This window comes from Neodiprion fabricii, chromosome 2 (genome assembly GCF_021155785.1).
Source record: "Neodiprion fabricii isolate iyNeoFabr1 chromosome 2, iyNeoFabr1.1, whole genome shotgun sequence".
In the NCBI taxonomy this organism is placed as follows: domain Eukaryota; kingdom Metazoa; phylum Arthropoda; class Insecta; order Hymenoptera; family Diprionidae; genus Neodiprion; species Neodiprion fabricii.
Genome location: NC_060240.1, coordinates 30,361,319 through 30,388,326, shown reverse-complemented (window position 1 = coordinate 30,388,326; position 27,008 = coordinate 30,361,319). Strand labels below are relative to the sequence as shown.

The window sequence follows — 27,008 nt, the reverse complement described above, 5'->3', positions numbered from 1 at the left end:
AAATTACGCGGCTCTGCCGGGGCGTGCAGGTCGAATTGTGTACCTACGGGTGTATTCGTATCGTATATGAATATGGTATATATTTAGTGGCGCGACTCGTTGCCGCCAGGCAGCGTCATCGAGGAGTGATTGATTTCATGATACCGGTTAATGAGCTTGTACCAGTTAAGACGCTGTTTAATTTGACTTTTAATTTCGTGTGCCATAACTCTCTCTCGCCTCTCTCGGCTCGCTCGAACGTTCTCATGCTGCCTCTGCAATCGCTCGCGCTCTTCGCTCTCAGACTCGTCGCGAAGAAAAACATGACGGTATATAGGTATACGATACATGGCACACATTGCATCGTACATGAGTATATGCAAGCTGACTTGGAGAACACAGGTCGCTGTCTTCAAACCTTCACGCACTGTCGCACTCTCCGAGAGAGAGAGGGAGAGAGAGACAGAATTTGCGATATCCGAATGCTCTTTTCGACACTTTCTATTTCACCGCTAATTGATTTCTGCATTCGTAGGTACTTTAATTAATTGCACTGTGTGTGAAAAGTACGCGGTCGAGGCGCCGGCGTGCCGCACCCTGTAAACTTTGTTAATTCCTGATTCATTTACAAACGCTTCGTAAGGAAACTTGTATGATACGAAAAGTGCGATATGCATCGGAGGACTCTTAATTGAGTTCCGTGCGCAAAGCTGCGGATCATGTAATTGCATCGATAAGATCGATATATGACGAGAGATTGAATGATCGCGATTAATACTTAGTCATTCGTTCGTTTTACTCTCATTTGTTTCACCGGAAGGATAATGACGAGAAAAAGAGACACACAGGTATAATGTACATATATATTGCCCATATGTATATATATATATATATATATATATATATATATATATATATATATATATATATATATATATATATATATATATATATATATATATATATATATATATATATGTGTGTGTATGTATTAAAATAAAATTCTTCTCTCATGACTAGGAAGATATTTCACTGCGGGTTTCGAAAAAAAAAAATGGTCAATTTTTTTGAACTGGTCTAGTATGTATATATGCATATGTGCATATGTGGAACGAGTATATAACGGGTATTGCAAAATTTTTTCTTATTTCTTTTTTTTTTTGGTGTATACGTTGTGTTCAGCAAGCAAATGCTTGGACTTTGGACTTTCCAGGTGCGCCGTGAAAGTTCATTAGAGCGAACGATGGACACGTACATTAATCAAGGTTTTAATTACCTCGGCGTGTAGCTACGTCTAACTAAAAACTAAACATACCTACCTACCTACCTATAACCTACCTAGCCAGGCTCAAGCTCCAGCTCTAATTAAAGCTGTTATCGAGTCCAGAGATTAAAACTTGCTCGTGTTAACTGACACCAGTGGACCTACATACGCCCGGGTATGGCGATATGCTTCGGGTCCTTTCTCAAAACTTGGTTGGAATTGAAACGATCTAATCGGGGATAAGAAAATCTGCAAGGGGTAAAAAAATTGGCGAAGCTGGAATTGTAGCCGACATAGGTATGCAGTTAAACCTACGTATCTGTGAATTGTGCGTATAATACAACGGAAGAGTCATTCCGAGTTTTTCTCTTTTTTTTTTTTGACTTTCACGTGCCGGAGGTGCTAAAAGGTTTCAAGACTTATCGCGTCGATTTTCTTCATTTCAATGATTAGACACGCGTGTGTTTTCGCACCGTTTTCTCACCTGTCATTATGCCTACTCGCGCATAGTTGTTCAGCTTTTTTCCAGACGTGCGATGAACGCGCGTTACACATTTCGTTCCTTCAACGTTACCCTTTCCGGGGAAAGGTGGAAAGAAAAGTAAAGAGATGTTTCCTTGCCAAGTTTCTGTCTTTCCAAGGGGAGGAAAATCTTCGATTCGCGTATAATGTTTACCACGCATTCGCGCGGTGGTAAAATGTACGCGGCTATATCTGCTGGCTTCGGTGAAGATCATCTTTTATACCTATACTTATACCTGCACTGCATGCAACAGACGATATTAAGACATCTTGTCCCTCGGGCAAGCAGACACGCTATAAACTAGAGGAACAGAGAGAAAGCTGTGGCGAAGAGGAGAGGAGAGGAGAGGACGGGGTGGTCGGGGTGGTTGTTCCCAGTAAAATCCACAAATCACCGAATAAACCAGAACAATGACGCGATGGCGTGGCGTGGGCGCTGCGGGGGAATCCCCGGCTTACACCATCCCGACACCGCGATTCTATCTCTACATCCATACCTATACGTGTGTATCCTCACCCGCGTTCTACATACACACCCCCGATGCGCCTAAGCACACATACGCCGTGTCCCATACGGAGTTGAACCAAGTTTCGTTCTCATTCCTGATTGCGTTTGGATATGGATTCTTGCGCTGTTGATACCTACGTATAAAAGCCGCAACGCACATCCGTTTGGGTGTGAGTATAAAGCTTTTCGAATTTTTTATCGAGTCAGCGTCTCCTTTACCTAGTCTTTGGTTTTGAATTTCGCGTAGGTATGTACGAAATCACAGAAGAATTAACGTAGTCGTATTACAGACGCGATGTAATACACGGTTTATATGGCCGGTGGATTTCACAATTAATGAATTTATCTTACCCGGACACTCTGTATAAGGTATGCGGGTAACCTGCACATCTACATGCCTGCGTTGTAGTCAGATAAATATATATATATGTATATGTATACACACACCCACGTTTGCTTCATATCTATAACACGTATGAACCCGTCGACGAGTTTCCCTGCTGCAGAGAAAGAGAGAGAGAGAGACTGCCTGACGATAAATTTGTCGACGAGGTCAATAACAGAGGCCCGTTTCTGTGATTTAACGACAACAGAGCTGCCGCTGTTCTCGTACTATTAGGTTGTTAAACCCTTTACTTCGTTCAACGCAGTGCGGCGGCCCCCGACTACGACTGCTGCTGCAATATGAGGCATCGCGTTTTCACTTTTCAACCGTTATACACGTTTTTATGATTACACTTATTTACCACTTTTTTCCGTCCCCAATTCCTAACCAAGAATCGTCCTCGAGGCGATTCATTGGGTGGGGGTGAAATCTTGGAATGATCGATATTTGGAATGGCCGGTATATCAAATTTTCAAAGATGCAAAAATATAATAACGTAAGATTAATTGTTTGAAATCTAGATTGTAGAATCTGGAAATCTGGAAAACCGGGAAGAGTCGGAGAATTTTGAACATAACACTGGAATTCCGAGTGTGTCGAAGAAACAAACTCGTTCTTACATAAAATACTGTCGATCTTAAGAAGAAAACAAATTGCATTTAAGAAATCGTAGGATGTCGTTTGTGAATTGGTAGGCAGACAATAAGTTAGTTATCAAGTAATGCCGAAGGTATTAGTAGTAATGTGTGAAAAAATTTCATTAATCAGCGTCATGTTTTTTGAAAGCTTACTGGAAAAATTCTATTTTCAAGCTGGAATACTCAGAAAAGTCAGGGAATTTCAGATTCCAAAAAGTGAACGAACCCTGAGGTTTATCTCGCCTAGTTTCATCGCCAACCATTCACAGGATAGTCCAACTCGAGTGTAGTAAATTTTTTCATCCAGTCTTGCGCCAGAATAAAATTGCTTCTGAAATTTTTTCATCAATTATAATTACTTGGTAGTAAAAAACACAAATTCCCTAATAGATTTATACGCATGCATAAAATCGTACGATGCTTATAACTCTATCGTATACCTGAATCTTCACTTATAATACCGCATGCAATGCAGATGAAGAAGCGAATGAAAAATATATTGATTGACTCGTCAGGAATAAATTAGCAACGACGCGACGGTCTCGCTTCGGTCGTGTAATATACATGTACCTGCAGCCGCATATCACGTTTTTACGAGTCTTCGGGAATCTATTACTGCAGTCCCCATGGGAAAATGATTCCCGTATAATGTGACGTAATATTGTCCCTCCCCGCACCGCGCGGTGCCCACTCGACTCTTATCGGGTCCATTACAATCGCGTAAATGCCAATCGTTGTGAGAGTTATCGATCACCTTCGATACGTTGTAGTTAACCGTTGCCAGTAAACCTGCGTGGCTTATATACGATTGCCGTGAAACTCGGCTCTTCGTACAGGACGACAACGACGACCGTCGACTGTCTCTAAGCGTTGATTGTAGTCAAAGCGTAAATTGTGATTAGAAGTTTATCGCCGCTTGCCTCGTGATTTTTTGATTTACGACTTTTCGATGAAGTTGTCGATGCTAGAATCAGGCCGGAAACTTACAGACATTGTTCAGCGAATCCGACAATCACGCGCATCGCTGGTTTCGAAAATTGCAACGCCCGTTGAAAATGTAAAGGAATTTTTTGTAAAAACTATTTACAGGCAGAGACAGAGACGCGACCAGCGACAAACCTTGTGCTGTAGGTGCACAGAGTTATCCTGGATTACACGAAGAAGCGAACACCGATTGGTAACCCGGATCTTTGACCATGGGACTCCGGGGGTTACGATCGGTCTCTCCGGAGAGTGGAAATGACCGATCATTAGAGTCAGTGAACCGACGCCCTGAGAAACCTCGGGATAGGTATTTACCGGCACCTACCTGAAATAATTCAAATACGTTTACTGCAGAATACCGATGTTCGTTGTCGTTTTTGTTGAATTTCTTTCTTGTTTTTTTTTTTCTATGACGTTCGATTCTTCTTCCCCCTTCTTCTTGTGTTTGTTTCTTTCGTTCATTCCCATATCCAGCCGAGTCATGTCTGTATAGATACGCGGTCATCGAGCGACAGGCGAATAATCCTCGATGTGTCCGTGGGGGGAAACCGGGGGGATGATCCTTGTGGGAAGATAACGGGGAGAGCGAGAGACTCGAAATAGTCGGTAAAGATATGGATCGGCAGTAGGTACGGAGAGAGCGGAGAAGGGGGAAAAAGTGGAGAGCAAGAAGCGAGGGGCAATGAGAAGAAAGAAAACAAAGACGAACTGACCGAATGACTGACTGACGGACTGATCGGTGATCGATTTTATACCCGCGTACGCGATCCAACGCTCTATAGGGTCTTCCGATGTCACACACGGGTCCCGATCGAGAGGGGTCAAAAGTCACGAGACAAATTGTCCCGGGACGGAATACGAATTTAACCAACGGAACAGGGGGCTGCGGATAGCTATTATTCTCGATCATTATCGCAGCTGCTGAGAAATGACGAGCGAGACTCTGTATCAGCTCCCGATGCATCCGGTTGTCGGAGTTGATTTAGAAACGAAGAAAGTAACTTTACTACCGTTGATTTTACACCTTTCGTGGCGAAGAGCGAAGATTCCAAGGACTATGTAACGTAAGGGTCCGGCAGAATCCTGAGCTTCGGCTTTATCGAATGGCGCCAACCATTTTTGGGGTGGATTGGCAGGCTGCCGCGTGCATTTTGTACCGATATTCGTAAAATCCAATAAACCGCAAAAGGCTATCTGTCAGCGTAAAAAATCGCTTCCGATCCCGTTACCTGTTGTACGGTACAAACAGCAGCGCTAGATCATATCGCGGTGTCGCGCGTCAAACGGTCTGACAAAACAGAAATGGCGTGAATTCAATATGTCCGGAATCATGCTACAGGATCCAGATTGTCGCTGGTGATATTCACGTTTCACAACATTATTCCCGAGCCGCACGAGACCATTGGCATGTACAGCGTGTACTCAGTCAACGACAAATGTAACAAGTGGAGCAACTGCACCATTTACGATCTAACTTTTCGACGAGTGTCGATGTTGTCTTGTCGATCAGGTTACGTTCTCGGATTTGAAGTATACTTATATATATATACATATGTGTGTAATCGTGATCGCCGGGAACTGCGAAAAATGTTCGGTATAGAGAAAACGCGACGAGTTTTCAAACTTTTGAATACGAATAATTGAATAGTTGCTGATAAACGGTAAAATTACTGCCGCTATTTTTACGATCTATCAGATTTACAGACCGCAGGTTAAAATAAGTTTCGCTACAATCGAACCTCTGTAGTACGAGATGCATTCGATTGGTTACCAAGGCAGTCGGGTCACCGTCAAAACGAACGTTCCGTCGGCGATAGGTCACTTAATTAGGAAATTTTCACTGATATGCAAATTTACGTGGAAGCATTTCGCAACGGCGTCGGTCAACTTCCAAGTCCCATATCGCTGACGGCGACCTCCGAAAGGCGGCAGGTTCGGAACGTTTGCGTACGTCGTATCTGATCATTCCGATTCGAATTGTCGCCTTACACAAAGGGGTACTTAAGAGCATTCTGGATCTGTCATTAGGCGGTCTGAGAAGGAAGGCGACATGTTCTAGCACACGTCACCTGCTAAACCAGGTGACACGACGAGGTTGTGTCGTTGCATGCACACGTTGCGCCGCCGGCTAGCTTTCCGAATCGTATAATTGAACCATTGTTGAGAGTCCAGGTGGTCCAAGCTTGGATTATCGCCAACCACAATGCGACGGCTGACAGAGATTGATTAGAGATTATTTATATGACCGGGAACTATCCAACCGATTATAGAACGATAGTGCAGCGGTTCGTTCGTTTCTAATCCTCACAGATATGTACTTTATATATTATTGCGGTGCTTTACCGTATCGCCTAAGTAATTTTCTGTATAATTTCGTAACTCATGGACGAAGGGGTTCGATGGTGGCTGATGTCATTTCAAAATCACCGACAAAAGTTAAACCGAATCTACGTGCGGAATCGCTACGATCTAGTTTGACACTTGTTAGTTTTGAATAATAATACCGCTCTCACGATGTTCGAGCCGATCGCTTATCGTTCTACGAGATTCGTTTCTCTCGTTTAAATCAGTTCTTTTTGTCGTTGTTTTTTTTTTTTAGAATGGGCAGGGGGGCGGGGGGATGCCATTTTGACCGACTATAATCTTCCCGCTGCGCCGTGCGTTACACGTGTTTACATGTCACGGATATTAAGTCAGATGAGAATTTTTAGAACCGTGTTTGATGACCAGAAGTGACGGACCGATTGCTCGAACAGTTTCTAAAACTCGCTTCTATGAATACGCCTTTTACACAGACCGATAAGTCGGTATACTCGAAAGCACGGGGTCAGTTCGACGAACGGAAGGCGGCGGAATGTCGCCGCTGGAGAATTCGTCAGTCGTAGAAAAACTACACGTCTCGGTATCTACCTCTTCCAACAAACTCTTTAATTTTTAATCTCCTACCGGATTGCTGCAGGTGTCGACTACCATTACCGCGGCAATATCGTTCCTCGACTGCTCCTGCAATGTTTGAAGAGATCACGGGTGTATTTGTGACGCACAAGGACCTTATTCATTCGTCGAACGGTTAGACGCGCGCGGGCTTCTTATCGATGCGGTGCTTTAACGCCAGATAACGGTCACTCATGCCTTCGGCATCTCACTCCTCAGGTTCACAAGTTGACGAGTTGACGAGTTGACAGTGCGACTGGAAATCTAAATTTGCACCAAGTCGTCGAATGTCGCTGTAGTTTTTTTTCTTTTCTCTGTTGCCTAGAAATTAAGTGACGTTCTTCGGTTTAACTAGAAATTACTGCAACATCCTTCTGCAATTTCAGTCATCGCGCGCTTTTAGACCCTCTCACGTCATCGGGCTCAAAAGTTCCGGACCGTTTTGAATAGGTGTCCAAAAAGTACGAGGCTGAAGTTGGTAACGTTAACGTAACGATACATCAGGAGAAAAGATAATTATTGGGCTTCAGAATCAGTCTATATTTTGTTCATATTCGTTTACGCTAAATTTTAGAAAATCACAAAGGTGCAAATTAGCGATTTCTCCTAGACATGCATCGTTACAGTAACGTTACCAATTTCATTCTCATTAAAAAATCTGGTGGCGGATTTTTGCGAATCCAGTTCCCCCCTTTGTAACAATGATCCAATTTGAAATTTCCACCGAACGACAACACGCCAATTTTTCCCAGGTAGCTCGGAATTTTTTCTCTTCCTTCACGCGGTCCAATTGCAAGTGGGTACCCACGCGTTGATCACTGTGTAACCACTTAATCTCTGCATGGCGTTGCAGTTGTAGCCTGCACCCACACGGTACGCGTTTATACGTGCAAGCCGAGTCACACCCACGCTTCGATTTCCTTACCTTGTACCTCGATGCACGATTTACCCGCGACCGACGCAGGGACAAATTTCTAGCGTTATGGTGTGCCGTAATATCCTGGTGATATCTTGCAGATCTTTGCTCGAGAATTACTTCGATCTTCGATGCATTATATGGATATGTATATATATATATATGTATATTTGTTGCGGCCGTTGATCTCTTGCGGGGGTTAACGACCTGGATGATCGTTGACCTTACACCGTTGCAGAATCGGCGTGGAATTTTTCAATACGAACAGCGCATTCGGCGTACATTAGCGATTTTTATTACCTCGTTCTTGGCGGATCATTGCAATTTCCGCATCTTACTTTAAATACAAATTTCTTTCTTTTTTTCATTCTTCACTTTTATACTCTGTCACGTTACAACATATGGCCTTTATTCGAAACGTCTTGTTGTGCAAACTCAAGTTGACCATTTGCAGTTTCATTTACGGTAAAAATTTTTTACTATCGGCTCCTTCTTATTTTATTTCTTCTTCTTTTCCAAAACATTAAATCTTGACGTACGCAGACGGTTTTTATTATGATCATACATCCACCGCTTGTCTCTATAAGAGGATCAATTTTGAGGGGATCAAGATAGTATCTAGAAGTTGAGAGTGGAGCGCAGGGAACAAAAAATCGGTTAACTAACAGGTGGCAAAGTGTTAGGAGGCATCATCTTAATTCTGCAGAAAGAGAAAGAATATAACTCGATTTTGACGTACGTACGCGTATCTAGATCGCGTCCATTTGTAACAGTTTAGTTTATTCGTTTGTCGTTTTACGAATACAAGCGTTTTTACCATCGTTAACGTTGTTATTTCCAGGCTTTTATCCCCGCTAGTTAATTATCAAGTTTCACGTTACCGTGCTGCTGCAGCTGGCAACTTTCTCTGACACGGTTAGGCAACTTGACGACCTCTTGAGCTTTGTTGCAGAAGTTGGCAAGTGTGCGTTTGTCGTGACTAACAAATCAACGTTAACAAGTCATTGCTTTGCAGCAAACAGCGACGGTTTTTAGACACATACATGCGTACGAGTCAAAAACACGGTTTATCAAAAGAGGAACATATACGCACACGTCATGTGTACAAAAAACAAAAGATGGGTAAAAATTGAATTCTGATTATTCATTACCAATCTTCCGGTCGTATTTTTACCTAGGCTTCCCAGGTGCCTTCGGCCAATAAATATATATAAATACATAAGGCAACCGATACGAATGACACGTATAACGCAGTCGCCCAAACACGCTAATTGGTGGTACCAATTAAAATCGTACAAAATTGAGCCTGATTAACTTTTATTTTTTCTCTTATTTTCGTAACCATCGATTTAACGGTGTTATTCAGTTTATTTTTAACGCGCTCTTATTTCAGGCCGATATTATTCGATCAACGGTCGGTGGGATTTACAATGCTGAACAACCTTTCCAAGTCGCCATAAGAAAACAAGCCGTGAGATAGGATGTTCGAGAATGGTGAGTTTTTATTACCTACTGTTATACACACGTTCATACACCAAGGATTTTATACGCAATTAATGAAAATTCAAAACAGTCCGATATAATTTCCATGTCTGTTTCGACAGAGCGTCGTTACGTCCGGTGTGTCCGGTCATTTCTATACGTAGGGTATAACACACGTGTAATCGGACGTATGCGTCGATGCGATTGTGTAATTACCGAGTGGAATTTCGAACGGGGCGATGTGCTTGAGAGTGAGCTAGTTTTTGAGGGAAGGGGCGTGGGTACCTAATATGTGCGGGCAAGAGGCCTACGGTACAACCTCGCTAATGGAAAGAGGCGATTGGCATCTATTCAACGATCTAGATACAGATGAGACACCTTTATGGTACATTGCTAATTACATTTATTACTAGACTAATTACACAAGCATCTCTGATCGTTCCGTCACTTCTCTTCTCGTCAATTTCGTCGCTGAATTAAGCTTTTTAGAAGCAGCTCTAATTGCAAGTCGACGGTTATTATGTAATACAACTCGGAGCGGATTAAGACATTCACTGAATTGTAGGGGGTCACTCAAGAGGATCGGGTCTCGGATGGTATAAAAATATTTTGACTGAATAATTTCTGAAAAAAATAACGCACCGATTCTCATACACGCCGAAAGATATTCGTTCAAATTTACGGCACGAACATACGTGTATAAACGCCTTGTTCGTGAATATTTAATTATTCCATCAAAATGGTAATTAACGAAATCATTCTCGACCTTCCCTCGGGCAAATAATGAGAATCATCGAAACTGTGGAAGAGGAATCTTCGCTATCCTTTTCTCTCGTGTGGTACTTGCGGCAGGTATGAAGTCGGCATTGGAAGTACACACCTTATAATAAGAACCTGAAGTGACGGTAAGGGGGGTGACCTTGGCCGGCGAGGATTTTAATTAGAACGTTAATTATTTTAATCGGGTTGTTTGCGCAATTATTCCTGCACCGTGTTGAATAGCGATCAGAATCTGTGCCGCTGCGCGAGTCTCGTAAATCAGGCTGACGGCGGTGGCACGTTTAAATTACGTCTTGGATAACGTTTGCTCATTTTATTTATCTTATATTTATTATTATAATTAACTTAATTTTTTTTTTTTTTATACTCAATTTCTATTTTTATTCACGTCTAATATACTATCGAAATGTTCTATCGGTTATACACACGTGTATATCTTCTGCATATATTAGACCAATTCGGGATAACTTAATCGTTGAAGAAAGTCTGCGATTTGTATGTTAATCGACTCGTTTTAACATATTATTACCTACGTATACTTGTCTGATCGAATTTGCCACTTACGACGAAATTATCGTATCCGTTCAACCGATTCGATTTATTCTATACAGCAACTTTAATGGTAAACACGACTTGGAATAAGTCTTGAAATTTATATTATATTACGATTATGATAACGATAACATATTACATCCGGATGACATTGAACTACATAGAAGCAACGGTATTCGATAAGATATTCTGCCAAGTAAAAATTTCGCAAGAGTTTGCGAAAAATTCGCTCTACCAAAATCGTAATTATTCAATAAGATTTGTTTGCGCTCGGAAGTGATTCGAGCCCGTCACTGATATCGTCACGTCGTCGCCGGTCGTCTACGTACAGTACCTACCTATATAGGCAAAGGGAAATGAGAATGAATGTAATAATATATTTAATATTCGCCGGGACCCCGCTCCTCGTTCTCTCGCTCTTCTATTCCGCGGGTATTATACGAGAGCCAGCCAATATTCTCGCCCCATTCATCCGAAGGGCCTTTAACCAGGGCGTTCAAAATGCACCGACATTATTTCCGGTGTATCCGCGCGACGCGCACGAAGAGGGGGTTAAAAACCGAACACAGAAACCGAAGGTTGTTTCAGGAAAAGTTAGTCCCAGCTTAACCCCGACATATACATTATTTTTACACGTCGATCGGACGTTGTTAATAACAAACGGACAATCCGCTGTAAAACATCACCTCGTATTACGAACCATCGTATTTTCGCTAAGAATCCTTAGCTACAAGGTATGTACCTACAGGCTATACGCCGTACATCGTGTGATAGAAAATTTGTCTGGCACGCAGGGAAAAGCGAGTGTAAGGAGGATGTGTGGATTTTTACGAGAAAACCACTTCCAGGCTTCCGTGTATACCGTATATACCCACACTTCGTCCCTTGCTCTCTTCCCTATCTCTCTTTTTCTCTTTCTCTCTTCCTCTCAGCTCTGCCCTCCCTTAGCGTTCCGCCCTCTGTGTTCTTCGATATTAGTTCATACATCGCGCTGGTAAACATGCAGCCGAGAGTGTAAAGTGTGCGGGGGATGGTGGAGGGGGTAGCCCGAGGTGGGGTTGGCACGTATTTGATGTAAACTGCATGCCCTTCTCCCCTCCCCACCCGGCCGCCATTCACCCCCGTTCCCCCGCAACCCCATTGCCGACCAGAGCATATTGAATCTTATGAATTTCCGTTTCGTGCGTAGAGCTACACAGCCTGCCCGGTTGCAAGCCCAGGGAATTTCATTTCGAACAATTTTTATTCCCACAAAACCTGCAACGCTACCGTACACAACACGCTCTTCTTCCCCACCGTTATAACGCAAACTCTTTCAGTTTTCATTATACTGCACAAGGTATACTAATATCTGCATTATACGTTGTGCAACGTATATGCGATAATTTCTTTTTTTTTCATCGCATAAAAAAATACTCCAACATCCAAGATTTATCAAAGGATCGAAGTGTTTTTGTAACCCTGTAATACAAATGGTCGATCGTCTTGCATTTTACAATTTAGATCCATATTGAAAATGTATTTAAATATGCATCGTTCTCGTGATGATTGTAAAATTCAATTTGTAGATATGTAATTTACGAGCTCGTGTAGTCGTTTTAATTTTTTATATCGCGTCGAACTTGATCGGTATAATGTAATATAAATTATAGATAGGATCTGCGATTGTATTTGAGATTTTTTTGTTCTCCGGTCAATTTATTAAAAGATTCTTTTTGGAAAATTTATGGGCGTAGTTTTTGCGAATCCTCGAGTATTTTAGCGGCAAACACGTGGGTCGATTTTTTCGCGAGTTTAGAGTCGGCGTTTCTCACATGCGTCGAGCTTATGACGTTGGCTCTTCGAGTCTCTTTTGGCCGCGAGAATGAATTACGCGCCCGGCGGAGCGGTGCTTCCGCTGCAACCAGCAACCAGCAGCGGCCGCAGTCTTTCAGTCGGCTTCTTGATTTACGCCGTCGGGGCGTTCCTCGTCGTACGGAAGCCTCAATTAGTTTATTAATTATTAATAAACAACACCGCTCTGCCCTGCCTTTGCACACCTTTGTCAAGATCCATTATTTCACCCCGCGTACGTATATATACAGAGCTGCGCTTGTGATTCAGGCACGCGGTGCGTTATGCTGTCTGAAGGTTAAAGAGGATCAAATTAAAGACAGAAATTTAGTAAACAACAACATCGCCCTTCCGCCACACGTGTATTATGTCACATGACGCGATACGTACGAAAAATGAACATCGGTCGAATTAAACAACGAGCTGCGGCGTAAGAAAGTTTCGTGCAGGTGAAAAGCTTTCCGAATCTATTTTTTTTTATGCTTCATATACAATTGCCATTTTTTCTATTGCCTGTGGACTTTCTTTAATTTTGTTTGTATGTTGAAAGATTGGGATCGATGGTACAACATGATGGAAAGAAACGATCTCGTTTCATAATTAATTAGAAAAGGAGAAGAAAAACTTGTGTGAAATAAAAAATCGGCACGGAATCGCAATATTAAATCCAGCGTTGAAAAGACTTGGTGAAAACGACGGGGCATAAAAATATGCAACAACGTTGAAAAATATATTATAAACGAACGAACGATGCCTGCGTTTCTGCAATGTCCTCGTAAAATATTACAACGCGTTGTTTGCGTACCTGCGGTAGTATTATCTATAAGTATACTTTTATGCAATATCTGTACCATAATTATACTACAGAAAAGTATAGAAGAAAAAGAAATAAATAGAAGTTTAGTACGAAAATTCTTTACGCTCTAATTTCATTCAACCGGATTAAGTGTCGTGTAGGTAATATATATAAGTATAAGGTATAGGTAAGACCGGGGCACTACGGACCTCTCAGAAAATTTTTTATATTGGGATACTATTACAGGTTTGTTTAATATATGTTGAATTGAAGTATGCAATATTCTTTTAATACAAAAAAAATTTTTTTTTACATTTTTGCAAATGATACTTACGGTAAAGGCCAGTCGCTCTAGAATATATTTTTTTTTTTATCATACATATTGATAGATAATCAATGATTTATTTAATAGAGGTAGAATTAAGGGATGCAGAGTTACTTAAAAAAAGAAAAATTTAAAAATTTTTGGAAGGGTCCATCGTGCCTTGGAATTTTTTTTATCTTTAGCTATGGGAAAATAATGATGAATTTGTTCGAGATAAATCGAAACAATTTATACCCAGTGCTCAAAAGCCACAAAAATAATCAGCGGCTCAGGGGGTTCTACGTGCCCCGGTCTCCCCTATATATAAAATTAGGTTTCGAGTTTCATTAATTCTAACGGCACGTGCGATATTACCACTCGTGATTAGATCTATTTTTGTCAATAAGGATACGTACGGAAATTATTCAGACTTATCGGCGACGAAGAGTCACTTTTAACGCATGTTTTAAATTTTAAATCGAGGGTACCGGGTCAAGCCCCGGGCTAATTACATCGCGCGGAAAGGTTGGTTCTGTATATATAATTATAATTGCGTGAAATAGTATATCCCCGTCGTCTGTATAACCGGGACCAATTTTATTTATCGAGTCTCATTTGTACCAGTCACCGTATACACTCAGGCTCCGCGGTAATTATAATGTTTTACATATTATTAAGTACATGCGTTATAACAGATGGGGGCCACCTTCGTTCGGGATTTCATTTCAAGATCAACGCGCATACACGTGTAATGCTTTAGAAACGAGAATCATTTTTATTTGGAAGAATTAAATTCAGCTACAGCGATCCATCAGTCGCGGGAAGAAAAAAAAAATTAATAAAATGGGTAAACAGTTTTTCTTGATATTTTTGAGGAACCAATAGAATATACGATTTGGTGCGTATTATATAAAACGAATTTTTAACGACTGAATGGTTCAATGCGCATGCGCTAAAATTCGACAGCTAGAGCAGTTAATTTGTCAGGGCGAGCAACATTTTTGAGGTTATATACGTCGCGGGGATCTGTCAGATCTGAATTTACGAATGTTGGTCGCCCTGACGAAACAACTGCTCTTGCTCTCGAATTTTAACGCACGCGCGTTATGCCATTCGGTCGTTGAGAATTCACTCTGTATTTAGTTGTACGCGTTAAGTTTCCACCTGTTCGATATCCTGCAGCTATTATTTTCGATTACAACGGGCAATGAAAGAGAGAAATAAAGAGAAGCAAGCCTCCATTCAGATCGGGCACGTGGTCGAATCGCTCGTTTCTTTGAAATCAAATTAGTTTTGATTCGATCGAACGATATCGAAATGATATCTTCGCTGTATGTATATGAGCCACGCTTTAAATCGCTCAGTCATTCCTCTCTCATAATACACAAAGTTATTGCCCCTCGCTGCAGTGCCTCTCAACGGACGTCTTCTTCACTTTTATCCCTTTAATTGCATTCCCTGTCAGGGATCCGAGTCGAGTAAAACCATGAAGTATATTTCTACTTTCATTAAAATTTCACTGTCACCACCGTAGAATGTTCGAGAATTCACGATTTAAGGTTCGAATGAATTTTTCCTGATTATTCCAACGAACTTTCACATTGCTAATTAAAGCTTATCCATAAATCGCTAATTTACGCCTTGCAGACCAAAAGATAAGAGTACACAATTATTGTTTTTACTGTTTTCTTACATTATACGCGAATGATATTCCGTCCCGTGGGTTTATGGTTACTCAGAATACGTAGGCTTAATCCGTAAGCTATAAATTTATATCGCAAGCATGTGTTACGTCTGTATAGTTGACCGTAACATGTACGTATACGCTGAGCAGTGATATCGATTCATTCGTGTAAGATTCGTCGGTGGGCGCAGATTATTCCGTGACTTTAGCCGCGGGTGTATGCATGGGCATATCGAATAAAATTTAGGTGCGGCCTCCTGCGCGGTTGTGCCGGATGACGAAATGACATCTTGTTTATTATAATTGAGTATTGGAAATGAATTATTATCTGATCCGTTACTGTTGTAAATTCAATATTCGATCTCTGGCCGTGCGCCGAGGCCCCGAGCCTTGAATATCGAATATGCGGCTTGCGCGAAATTCTCCTTTACATACCTCGCTGCATCTCTGTTTAGCACCACATCATTTTGCCAGCTTATTTCGCTTTCTGATTCTCATTTTCGAATTTTTACATTCAACCCGTAACCGGATTTCGTCCAATTTGCCGGCTTCGCGGAGCACGCTTCTTGGCACTGCTGAACCCAGCTTCGGCGTATCGCTCAGCCGAGGTATAAATTTGCAAAACTTTTTCCTTAATAACCCATTTCTAAAGTAGGCCGATATATAAAGTGGGCCGTTAATTTCTTAATTAAAAAGAGAGCTTAAACTTTTAGGAAGTAACGATAATTGTTACGAACCAACTTAAGCTCGTTACGTTGCAGGTATTGAAACAATACATCTTGGAAAATATCGCTTTAATCACTTTGCGGATATATATATATATATATAATATATAATATATAATATACGTATACTTAATATATATACATATATATTTTCGTTATATAACATTATAATTTATATACGGGTTACGGGTTTCCGTGAACACAAAAATGACGTCATCTTCCAACGACTCGTTCTTTAATACCTTCCTACAAGTTTCATCGAAGTGTGTACAGTTATAACGGGAAACTCACGTTTCAATTGGTTCTCATTTTTCTTGCTCTCGCAATTTTATTTCTCTCTTTGGTGTATCAAACGATTACTCACTTTGAAGTTGTACGACGACACTTAAGAAACAATTTAATACTGAAAAAAAATATCATAAAATGGAACAATAATGGGAAGTTTTTTTCTTTTTGTTTGTTTTTGTTTTCACCCAGACTAGAACATACAATTTTTTTCTCCCCTGTACGTAATTAACCGTCGTGCCTCTTAATTCCTTTGCATCGGCAGACCGTCCCATACATTATAACTTGAAATATCCCGCGATTAGGCAAAATAAATTTCACACACGAAGAGTCCGGAGGCCCGATTTTAAGCCACTTATAGATTTGGTAGGTTCGGGCAAAGGTTTCGGGGTTTAATACCGGATCTTCTCTCGTAGTAAATTTTCATTCCATCTTTCGCACGCCCCGCAGTTTATACCGCACACATCGGCCGTAGCGTATACAAGGAACACACACGCGTGCCTTAGAATCTCGGTTAACCCCCGTCACCTGCACCGCGATTATACAAGATAACCGCATTAGCATATACAACCGTTCGAACAGCATCGATTCCATGAAATTTTTATAAGACGCTGCTTCCCGCCGTGAGAGAAATTCTCCCGCAGCATCACCTGCGTTATTACACGTACGATTGTTATCCCTGGTTATCCTACGTTACGAACTCTCGAACAGTTTCTGCGTTTTAATCATCTACTACTCGCTGACGCCGAATTTCCTCCTCATCAGTCTCATTTCTTGATTGATTAGCCGTTACCTCGTTATGTTCTTCTCACACGCATGGCGCAGTATCGGACAAACATACATATGCACGTGTGTATGTATGTGAACAAAACGGCGCGACCTGGCGGATGCATCGAGGACGAGGTCCGGGAACGCACGATAGGATAGGATTCGGATGGGATAGGATGTCAGAGGAGGCGGGAGTTCTATCCGCGCAGGGCTGATTCGTATAATGAAATGTCTGCGAGATGATGAGCTCGGTGGTCCGTAAATATAGCGTTGAAGTCTCGGCTCGCGTTTGCCGACCCTCCGCGAAGAGGGATGGTGGGGATCGAGAGAGAGAGAGAGAGAGAGAGAGAGAGAGAGAGGGGCAGGGTGGGGGGAGAGTGACTCTCACGTACCGGCAAATTGCATACCTGCACCTGTATACATACACACGTCCTTATTATACCTGCACATCACACGATCGTTTGCCGAACGGAAAGAAGATATAGAAATGAGAAACGAGTTAGTGACGCCCGTTAATTACGGGCTCATATTAATGGATAAATATAAATAACGATTTGATCCACCTGCTCTCGGCATTCGGTCGGCATACGTGAACGATTTCATATCCTGCGTACAATCCAGACGAATATAGACGGACGGGTAGGGCTGATCTTTACTGATATTTTCCGGAGTTACAGTTGGAAAGTTAATTTTTTTTACTGTGAAGTAAAAAGTTTAAATATACACGAACCAGAATTTTGAGGTTTTCTCATGTTTTTTCATCAGCCCAAGTTCAATGTGAAGACGTAGATAACGTCTATCACAGGGAATAATTGCATTTCACTTTTATTTGACTATACAGCGTTGAAATTCGATACTTTAAAAATTGCCCATACTTGAACAATACGTGTAAAAATTATTCACTTTCGTTACGAGTATATCGCGAATTTCCGCTATCCTTGCACGTCTTTTTATACGTCACATATCGTTTTTGATCCTCATCTTTATGAAAATAAAAAAAAGATAAATAAATAAATAAATCGTCAGTCTTTCTTTCCATTATCCTTGTTGTTGTTTTTTTTTTCTTTTGTATCTCTTGCCGACCGTACACAGCACGGCGAATTACGTCAGACCGGAAATCGTACGGGGAGTTCTGGTTCCGCCCCTGTATCACCATAGTAGGAATAAGCGCGTGTGTCTGCCGTATACCTACATACACATGTCACGTGCACGCGCACCCCACGCATGCACACGTATAGACATATGTATGTATACAGCGGAATAGACGTACTTCCGGTAATAGATTTCCCTTAGCCGGAGCGCATGGATGTACGGGCGGGGGAATCACCGCGGCAAACACACCCTCCGTACCTACATATACGTACGTATATACTTACCATTGTGTGCACTCCTGTTTACGGTGGTTATACTCGTTCGCGTAGGTACGTGCGTACATATCGTGTCTGCGTAGATAGGTTTGCGTATCATGTATGCAACGCGTACACATCCGCGATCACCTAGCTTGCGGGGTCAGGCGGTTGTACGCACAATCGGTCCATTGTACTACCCGGTGATTTGTGGGGAAGATTTTTCGACTTCCGCAACGCGGCTCGACGACGCACGGTTCCAAAAATTCCGCCACGCAGGCGATCGGTGCGAGGGGAAAAGAAACAGCGCAGGCGGAGTTGTAAAAAATCAAGCGAAATACCCGGGTTTGAATTATATTCCTATACAGTTCGGATGTTAGATAATTGATATGTTTATTTGGAGCCACCCCGACGACGACGACGACGACGACGACGCGCTGTCAAAATGATTATTATATGTATATCTGTACTGCACTCGATTTTCATTCTCTCTGATTGAAAAAAAAACTACGAAAAATCGCGTTACATGCATGTATGATATATATTGTATACAGTGCAATACATACATGCAGCTTCCAGATTTTTTCTATCATATTTTATTTCGAAGCAATCTCCGTCCTCCTTCTTTTAAAAACCCTTTTTCGCTTCGGGTTTTTTTAGAAATTCGGGGGATTGTCTCATTGTGATTTAACGTATAGGTTCGACAGTGTCATGGGTCGTATGTATATACAGATATACTTAGTGAAAAATTCACGGTTTCTCGAGCGTGTGTAATATTTGCTGAGAAGGATTTTTATTTCACTTATTCCCCCCCCCTCCGTCTTGAACTTGCGACAATACGTGTAAGAGGTAAGTGAAGTAGAAGAAGAAGCAGCAGCAGCAGCAGCAGCGTAAGAAGAAGACGAAGGAAAGAACGATGCAAATGGGGGGCAGTGAGCTTTCCGTTTCTCTCGCGGGTTATACTCGTAGGTACAGCATCAACGCCTTGTTTTACGAGTCTGTTTTTCGTCTATGCTAATATATACGTTTCGTGAACGGCAGTATACGTCGCACACTTTCAGGGCTTGTGTACGTGTGCGTGTATAGCCAAGCGCGTTACGACGAGTCTTCTCGTAAAAGTTCCGTATAATCCCCTCGTATACACGTTACACTCCTATAAACTCGGTAAAAAATTATTTATTTCAATGCTCACGCGGGCTTTCGGCAATTTTTGTTAATCACATGACGGCACAAGGGGGAAACAGACGAAAATTTAAAACTGAAGGAGAAAATAATTCTGGAATTAACGAACGTCGGTTTAATTTTGGAATCAACTCTCCTACGTTGTAGCTATTCGATTAAATTTCAATTTTCATTCATGATTCAATTTGTTTGTTTTTTTCAACTTTGCTGCGATGGCGGGTTAAAATTTGTCCATTTTTTTTTGCTTTTTATTAAAATTTGTGCCTTCTGCACCTGGGCTGCATTCGTGTTACATCGTCTTTTATCTTTCAACCTATCACGCCCCATTTTGAGCTAATGTGCCGTGTAACTATACTTATCCTCAAGTTAACGTTGACTATAATTATTAAAAGACGAGAGAAAAATTAAACACAAATAGAAAGAAAAGAAAAATAATTAAAAAAAAAACAGCGAAATCACGCACGCAGTTGAACGACGATCTGTTATGTAAATGGCCACAGCTGCCGCGTATCAATGTGCAGTAGCCGCATATATACCTACTTACGAGTCGTATAAAGTATATAAAGTAGAAATAATTTATAATCACTGTAAGCCGGGATAACTAATCGGTGATTAGATGCTTCTGTATCGTATAAACTGTAATGTATGCGTAAACGCGCATCAAGATTCCGGCTGGAGTCCCGCGCCAAATGCGTGAAATAAAATTGTTTCGATTTTCTTATTTCTCTCCAATCAAGATCCTTGTAGACTTCTTTCCGTTTCTTACCGGCGTCGGTGCGGCTTCTGTCCGATTCCTCCGGAGCCGACTTGTTCCTCGTCGAACCGGCGCTGAAGCGTAGTTCGTGAGAATTATCGGTGAAAATTAATAACTCGTTATACCTTATTACAGACACACGCACGCGTGCAACAATTAGCGATATTAGCAATTACCGTTGCTCCTCGGAGTGAGCCGTGCCTATTAACTTTGACGAGAGTAAATTATTGCTCGACGCGCGAGCCAGCGAACGTTGTGTTTAATACCTACCCACCCACTTCGCCCCGCGTGCCATGGGAACTCCTGACCCCTTGAACCTTCGCCTTGCTCAATTTCTTCGAACTAGGTACACTCCGACCCCCCTGTCTCGTCCTCGCAGGTGAAGAAACCCAGTGCGGAGGGTGGATGGATACGTCTACGTGCTAAATCGAGCAATTAACAAGATTGACGGCATCTGGTCTCGGCGGCGATGCGCCCGAAGGATTGAAGAAAGACATCGGTAACGAGATGAAAAATCTTCGCTTTTTTTTTCTTTGAGGGATACTCTTTTCCATTCGTGTATATTCGACACTCAACGATCATGGTTACAGTTGGTAGCGAATTTTTGAAAAAAAATTCAGTATAGGGTAACAAAGGTGAGAAGTTTCGCTGTTTGTTATGTTATACGTACCGAATGTACGTTGTACATGTTTTTTTTTTACGTTTCACGCAAAATGGGCCCGGCCGTAGTTTGGGAGCTACAGGCTTCTTTTCGAACAATATATATGCATTTTGTCGGATCTTAACATTTGGGCGCAACTTTTTGTTTATATCTTGACCATCCGATAACATGTACATTAATGTGCAAAAAGAGGCGTGGCTAAAAAAGTCTTCTTTTTGGTCCAAGAAAATATAAAAAAAGTTTCGAATTTTCAGTAAACGTAGTTTGTGGCAAAAATCGATTTTTGCACACTTTTCGTCGAAAGACGGTGAATTACGATTTGGAAAAAATGTTAACAATTTATTCTTGACCAATTCATAAAAACGGGCCCAAATTCACATTTTTCGAGTTATGGAAGATCAAATCTAAAATACTAACTCCTAAACGGCAGGTAGGAAAAATCTGAAAAACTTGGCATATAGTGGAATGGAAGTAGGAAATAAATCGGCGACCAATCTGGTGGGGTTCGGGGGCAAACCTCCCTCATATGTATACTGTATCTACAATTGATCGGAAATTGTATAGAATTTTCGTCATTTCGGTCAGTTTCAATTTTCAATTTTTTTAACAATATTTTTTCATTTTTTTTTTCTATCCAACTCCGCTACCGCACGAATTTCTGGGTGGTACGCGGCACGGGTACGAATTGGTAAATATGACGTTGGACGAAATTGTTTGGGAAAAGGCAATAAGTTATGGTTTACACGGCTCGCCGAATGATTGGAGGGACGCGCGCATATTCGCCGTGTCGGTGGCAGTGCTGCTGTATGGTCACAGTGTGTAATTTGAAGAGAGCGTACGCTGCATATTTTTCAATTAATATAAATTACGAAATATCAGGGTAATACCGAACGCGGGAAAATTTTCTACCCATATCCTATCCCGGCTGCAGGCTAACCGCTACTGCTGCTGTTGAACGCAGGCGATACGCGATGATTGTGAATGCGAGTAATTAGTACTACAACCGGTACGATGGGAGAAATAACAGGATGCAGTAAAAACGAGAAAACTGAATGAAAAATAAAGAGAGGTAAAGAAAAAATAACGCAGGTTGCAAAAAAATCGCGCTGAAATTTTACAACTCTGCATTTCCTGCAACGCGTGTAAAAAAATGTCCGTTGTTGTTGTTTTTTTTTTTTTTGTTTCTCATGACACGAAACCCTGCAATCATTGATCGCTACGGTTTCCATTGCAACCGTGTAATTTCCGGTTATATGTTACTTAAAAAAAAAAGGGAAAAAAAAAGAACCTCGTCGAAATTTTATTACGTTGTTCTTGCAGTATGAATTGAAAAGTCTGAACGTCCTTGCATTGTAATATGGTTTCGAGTACCCGGTATATGTAAGTAGATATACGTGTACAATAAAACATGTGTGCAGTGGTTTTTATTCCGCGTCGTTATCGACGCATGTGATACCTTATAGGTACACCTGTACCCCTGTTCTCATTAATTAATCTGCCCGCACATTTTTTCTGTATATTTAATTTCATTCCCTCCCTTTTTATTTACGTTTACCATTCTGCATGTCGTAATTCGACAAGCCTCTTCAAGGTCTTTTGCGAGAGACCGAGACGGCGAGGCTGAAACTCGCGACTCTTGACTCTCGCTAGTCATAATGGACCCCATTCATGGTCATGCGTGACTCGGCAACAGATTAACACTGGGGTCTCTGTTGTCGGTCAAAGATTTCTCTTCTTCCTCCGCCCATCTCTCCGTTCACTCCATCCCCCTCTTCTTCTTCTCTCGCTCTCGAAGAAGGACACATTTCGTCCAATCTTTTTACCCCTTCCTCCTGCTTCAAATTCGTATCCTATAGACGCTCTTGAAAAAGTTTATAATAACGATTTCGCGACGTTAACTGCGAAATTTAGAACGTCAAGATTAAATTATGACTTAAAATTAAATGAATTAAAATTCGACAGTTATGTTTTGTAATCAATAAAATGTTTAAGCGTTATGCAGTAAATGCTACAAGCCTGTCTGACTTATACCGTTATTAATTATAATCTAAGAATTTTGTGGATAATTTTTTTTTTCAAGTATAATTATACACAACTTCTAGTATAAATTAGAGATTTGTTTTTTGAATTGCAATTTGAACTTTATGATGGTTATCATTTCGAACCTATACTCACGCTATAGAGTTAGAAGAATTTTGAAAACAGTTTGTATCACCCATGGAACGAGCACTTCTTTAAATATTCAGAAACATTCGTCCAGGCGCGGTTTATCATGCGTCTTTAATAATACAGCGGATCACTCCGGATGTTTCCTGCAGGAAAAGTACTCGGTAAGAAATTCGTTCGGGCAGTGGGGAAGTCGGCTATAAGGCTGCATTGCCAGGCGGACCTGCACGTTTAATGGTGCATCCTTGCCATGCTCCTTCGGACAGTCTGGACGAAAGCGAGCGAATGTCCAGCTGTGCAGCACCGAAGTTGGCCAGTCGAATTCAAATCCTTTGAAATATTTAGGAATTCTTTCCCAGCCTGCACGCCTTGGTTCTCTCTTTATTTTTCTTCTATACATCTACCGTGTTTTTTCCGTTCACCTTTCACGCTTCGTCTTACGTTCCTAGTTCAATTTTGCAACCACTCTCGATTTTGCAGAAGAAATTACCAGAAAAGCCACGTTTCCTGCTCTCGTCATCCTTTCGAGCATCGACTTGTGGCGAGAGATTATCACTCGAATAACGAGGGAGTAAGAATTATTCGATTCGCGAATAGCGGTGTAAAAATCGCGCTGCCGATGGGCGGAAATTAGGTAAATCCGTTGTCGTTATCGCGCTATATTCTCGGGTGTAACAGAAATATAAGTAATCCTTGAGGAAACTGGGGGAGGATAGGGGGTTAAGTGGAAACGCTTAGACGCCGCGACGACGGAGTCCGCCTCGTCGGCTCACCGTCTTACACCGCGTCGGAAGATGAGGGGGAGGGGGTGGAGGAATATACCGTGGAAAAGGAAAGAGAAAGCCTCCGCAAACTTTCACCCTTGCTGCTTTTTCCGGACGAGGATAACGATACCCGGAAAGTAAGGGAGAGAGGGAGCCGTGGATAATAATGTCGATAAACCCCTTCAACTGTGCTTTGCACTTTCCACATCCCAAAGAAGCTCATTCGCACTCGTAACTGTGCTGTTTTTTCAAACGTTATACGGGTCTGCAAGTTTTCAAGATAAACTTATCCGTGCAAATTCTGCTACAATTTTTCGACCAAGTAGTTACGCGTTTCAACCAATGTTTCAGGTTTTCGTATCGATTTGGTGGTTTACTTTTTTATCAGTTTTAAGATGAGAATTAAAAATTTCCGATCAGGTTGCAATTTTTAGGTTGTCAATTATGACAAGTCGTTATGCGTGTCTATTTGATTTTTATTCCATTGATATAGCGAACACATGTGAGCATCTTTCCTTCCCTCTCTCTTTCTCTCTGTACTTTTCATCCCTTTCCCCATTTCTCCCTCGGCTTCGGGCAGTTTATTTTTTTCGTTCAGTTTCGTCCTCTTCCCGATCCCAGGAGTAGCTCGTAGCAAGCGCTGGCTGTTAGCCCGTATTAAAATCTTTCTAATCTCAGACGGTCGCGGGTATAATTAACGAAATTCATTATCTTTGGTGAAACTAATTTCGCAACACCTCGTCCTCCGTCTTTTAATCGCGAAAAACCTTGAAATTTAATTAAATTTCGGACCGCCGCGTCGCGTGCACGTGTGAGAGAGAAAGAGAGAGAGAGAGAGAGAGAGAGAGAGCAAGAGAAAGAGAATGAGAGGAGTTGCCGGCTGGAACACCTGATACTAATTTATAGATACGGATCACACGGCGGTGTGGCAGTGAGGATAAAAAGTAAATGAGTGCCCGAAAAATGAGAACTATCAATCAGATTTCTGGTTAATTGCTGCAGATGGATTTCAGAACCCCAGAATCCGCAATGATATATAACAGAGATGACAGTAATTAAAAAAAATGATGTTAAACTTCGTAAAATTTGATCGGTCACTTGTCACGATACTCGTCGGTTTTACTGCGGGCGTTGTCGCTTTTTTTTTTTTTTTTTTTTTAATACTAATTAATATCACGACGATTCGCGGCGCACATCGTCAAAGGGAAGTAAAGAAAATTCACCCCGAGTTAATCATGCCTCTAAGATCTTGAGAGGGTCGAGGGTCGAGGGTCGAAGGTTGAGGGGCTGTAGGGCAGGGAAACCTCGACAGTGTTGCTAACTAATCAGCACCAAGCCGCGAGGCGAGCGTCTGCCGCCCCTCGCCGCGTACACTCTGTCCACAAAAGGTGTATTACCTCGTAATCAATTGCCAGGAGGTATTAGGGGAAAAAAGTTGCCCTTTTATCGGTCGTCTCCTACCCCGTCCCCCCTTCCCGTTTCCATCCTTCCCCATCCGCCCTTCGTCGACCCGTCGAACATCGGGAAAATAAATTTTCCACTCGGTAGGAGCGGCGGAAGAGTTTCTTCACGCACATTCTATGCACACGATGCGTGTATCTGTTCCTACTGTTAAAAATCACATCTATGTAGACTTGTAGGTGTGCGCGCGATGCAAAGTTGTTTCAAACGCGGGTTGTACGTACGGTGTACACTTGAATGTTGCAGAGAAAAATAATTTGCGATTTTCCACCGTGGCGACCACTGAATAGTTTGTTCAGGTTAAAAAAAGGTTTTGTCAAGATACTAGCGTTATACGTTACGTGGAAGATCGTGATCAGTTTTTTTTTTTTTTAAATTAATAAAGTATCGTGAGTAAAATTGTTTCTTTTTTATTGCTTACATCAATCGTAATATCAATTTTCTTCACAAGGAAGACCCGTACTTGTAATATCAAGTCTCGAGTTGGTGTTTGAGAAGTCTGTCTGACGACTTTTCTATTATTAATTCAATCTCATAATACAGTTATTTAATTTAATGTGAACGTCTATTTTAGGAGAATAAGTTCCCCGGTTGATGTATCTTTGTGTTATGGATCGTGATCTTTGGGTTGAATGTAAATGTGAGGAAAGGAATAATAATTAAAGTGCTACAACGTGTTTCTTCATAAACTCAAGGAAATGTGAAAAAAAGTAAAATTCCAATGAGCGCGATCTTCCACATAACGTGTAACGCTCATCTTTTCACGGAATCTTTCTTTTAACCTAAACAATCTTTTTAGGGGGTGCCACGGTGGAAAACGGTGGATTTTTTTGTTTCCGAAACACTCTAATGTACACCTTCTGATCCGCTGACATCAGAAACCCCTGCGTTGCACGAATGCACCGGTTTTGCTGCCTCGCGTGGAGTGCGTTTCCGGTCGTCGAGGGGAACTGGTTTCACTTCCGGTTGACCCTCCTATATTCACGTTAACGTTACGGGGTCGCCACAATAATTACCATATGCTTGTGTGTTTGCGTGTTGCGCATGCTGAAAGTTAGGCAGAACTCGCGGATATCTATTCGAAAATACTTTCGACGCGTGAATTGAAGAAGAAAATAAAACAGATAGAAAAAAAAAAAATAAAAAAATGTTTGCACATAGGTTTTTAGCATCGGAGTGTAGTGGTTGGAAGATCTTCTAATTGGTAATTTATACGTGTTCAGTGTCAAAGAATTTCTTCGATTATGTACCTATGTGAAGTAACTTTCTTGTGAAAGTTTGAATTCACCTTATTGCGAGGAAAAAAATTTTCAGTCATTGCACCGATGAAAAAGG

The 27,008-nt window shown here is 41.5% G+C and overlaps 1 long non-coding RNA gene across 1 annotated transcript in view; it reads left to right on the top strand.

Annotated features, from left to right (window-relative positions):
* LOC124175106 overlaps positions 1 to 27,008 on the top strand; it is a 160,092-nt gene that overhangs the window by 34,429 nt on the left and 98,655 nt on the right. The window contains exon 3 of the long non-coding RNA XR_006869099.1: positions 9,524 to 9,624. This is a non-coding gene — a long non-coding RNA (uncharacterized LOC124175106). The remainder of the gene's footprint in view (positions 1 to 9,523; positions 9,625 to 27,008) is intronic.